General features: G+C 41.5%; 1 non-coding gene across 1 annotated transcript; it reads left to right on the top strand.

Annotated features, from left to right (window-relative positions):
* The first annotated feature begins 225 nt into the window (after positions 1–225).
* Trnai-aau (transfer RNA isoleucine (anticodon AAU)) lies at positions 226–302 on the top strand. Its single transcript has one exon. It is a non-coding gene; the product is annotated as a tRNA-Ile (tRNA).
* Positions 303–2611: the final 2309 nt, after the last annotated feature.

The following is a 2611-nucleotide window of genomic DNA, read 5'->3' as shown; positions in this document are numbered from 1 at the left end:
ATAATAGTTACTCTTACGGTAAATGTCGATAGGCGCATCCTTAAGAAGTATAATAGTTACTCTTACGGTAAATGTCGATAGGCGCATCCCTAAGCAGTATAATAGTTACTCTTACGGTAAATGTCGATAGGCGCATCCCTAAGAAGTATAATAGTTACTCTTACGGTAACGATAGGCGCATACCTAAGGCGCATATGGTGGAAATATTCGCTGTCCTCGAGTGAAGTCTCGGTAGCTCAATTGGCAGAGGAATGGACTAATGATCCAGAGTCGCGAGTTCTATTCGAGCCTCGCCCGAGACAGTGAATTTTCTACTTTTAATTTATTTCTTTCTTTCTAGAAGCTGTGGTGAGCTAGTCGATATGACGTCCGACTTTCAATACAGAGGTCGCGGGTTCAAATCCTGGCGCATACTATTGAGTTTTTCAGAACTTATGTACGGAATAATGATATGCACCACTAGCTATTCGGTGAAGGAAAACATCGCGAAGAAATTCAAAGGCGTATGTGAAGTCCAACCCGCATTGCGCCAGCGTGGGGACTATAGCCCAAGCCCTCTCGAACATGAGAAGCCTGTGTCCAGCAGTGGGACGTTTATAGGCTGAATAATTATTTAATTCATTTCTAATCGTCACCAAAACTTACTCGCGGCAACCCTGACCCTAAGCCATGCGTGCGGCTATTTTGGTTGCCCCATGATTAGAGGATGATTTAGTTTCTGCATATGCCGAGTGGGGCATTGGAACTCGAGTTTCAAACCGTAATTACAATATGCTGACCGAATAATTGCTATTTCCAAGCAATGTCGATACTCGGAAGCGGAAAATATATCTAAGTAGGATTAGCATGAGTGCGCCGCGACAGAATCTCGCACTTTTTCTAACTGTATTCATTTGAAAGGGGTGGGTAGAGTACATCACGAGCGAGAATATCACAGCGCACTCGTGCTAAGCCTACAGGTTACGTCTAAATTAAATTGATACCTTTAATGCAAATTATATTATACAAGGTGCCCGTAAGCATTGCGAGAGATTTTAACGGTGGATTCCTGATGGCAACAGAAGCAAAAAATATTATATGACTTTATGTGAAAAAGGACAAAAAAAATTTTTTTTTTGTTTTTTCCCCCTTTTTTTGAACACTCCTGTACATAAAACGTATTTTTTTATTGATAAACACATAACCTAAAATTAACTAAAAAGTTTTTTTTTATTTGGGGGTAGCCTCTCAAATACATTTTTTTTTTTAATTTTTGATGTCAATCAATAGGTATGTTCAGACTAGACCTCAAAGTGGCAATACCGCAGTCAAAAATGTGTTTTCTACTGACTTATGGCGAAAGAATGATTTTGAAAAACATTTAATTATCTCTGAAACTAGGCCTAATCCAGAAAATTTTATATGACATTTTAAATTCTAAATATTACCAGGAATGCTTAGTTAAAATGTCTCGCAATGCTCACGGGCACCTTGTATGTTAAGGGGCGAATCGATAAACTTATATAAATCGATCTTTGGTACTAACCACATTAAGCTCAATAAAGCTTGAGTTGTCCAAGACAACGATTTAATAAAATCAGGAATCAATATTCTTGTTAAACAAACAATACAGATCTTACCAGAAGGAGGAGGACTATACCTCCTCATCGTTTTCGATGACGGCGACCCTAAATAAACACATTATGGACGTTGTCTAGCATGAGCCCTAATGTGGCTGGCCAGGCCGAACTTGCTCTTAAATACTCTATTGCACGCGTGACAATAAAGTTGGCCAGCTGCGTTGAACGTGTACACGTAGGAGGGCTTAGGTCTCTCTTTCCGTAACTGGCGTTTTATGTCTAGGCTAGTGAGGCGGTTATCTTCGAATGTTTAGACACCGTTATGGATGGTAGAACGCCAAGAAGACCTCCTTCCAGCAAGCTCCTCCCAACGCTCAGGGTCGATGGCGCAAGCGCTCAGATGCCGTTTGAGCACGTCCTTGTAGCGCAGGTGCTGACCACCGTGCTTCCGCTTACCCACCGCCAACTCAGTGTAGAGCACAGCTTTAGGCAAGCGGTGGTCATCCATTCGAAGGACGTGCCCGCACCATCTGAGCTGCTGCTGCATTAGTAAGGCCTCTATGCCATACATTCCGGAACGACGCAGGACCTCAGAGTTGGGAACATGGTCCTACCACTTGATCCTGAGTATAGACTAGATTACCAGAATACGAACATAGGGTCATCAATAAAGTTTTCAGTGTTGAGTAGAATTTGCTTTGTGCTTATCTAATTTATTCTTAAACTCATGGACACATTGGGCCGATACTATATCCTCTGGGAGTTTGTTCCAAGCTTTGATCACTCTGTTGCTAAAGAAGTGTATATGATAATTATTATAGGATCTGTGAGACACCAGCTCATACTGATGACCTCTCAGACGGTTGTTGTCATTGCGTTCTAGCATCTTATGAAAATCTTTGAGGTCATAGTGTTGGGTTAGTGCTTTTTATGTCTCTATCAGGTCTCCGCGTTCTCTGCGCTCTTTCAAGGTTGTGAGCTTTAGGAAGTGCAGTCTTTCTTCATAGAACATTTTTTGAGCTTCTTCGGTATCTTGGTGAAACTACGTTGAA

Source organism: Cydia pomonella, chromosome 2 (assembly GCF_033807575.1).
Source record: "Cydia pomonella isolate Wapato2018A chromosome 2, ilCydPomo1, whole genome shotgun sequence".
Classification (NCBI taxonomy): Eukaryota; Metazoa; Arthropoda; class Insecta; order Lepidoptera; family Tortricidae; genus Cydia; species Cydia pomonella.
This window is presented reverse-complemented; position numbering and strand designations above follow the sequence as displayed.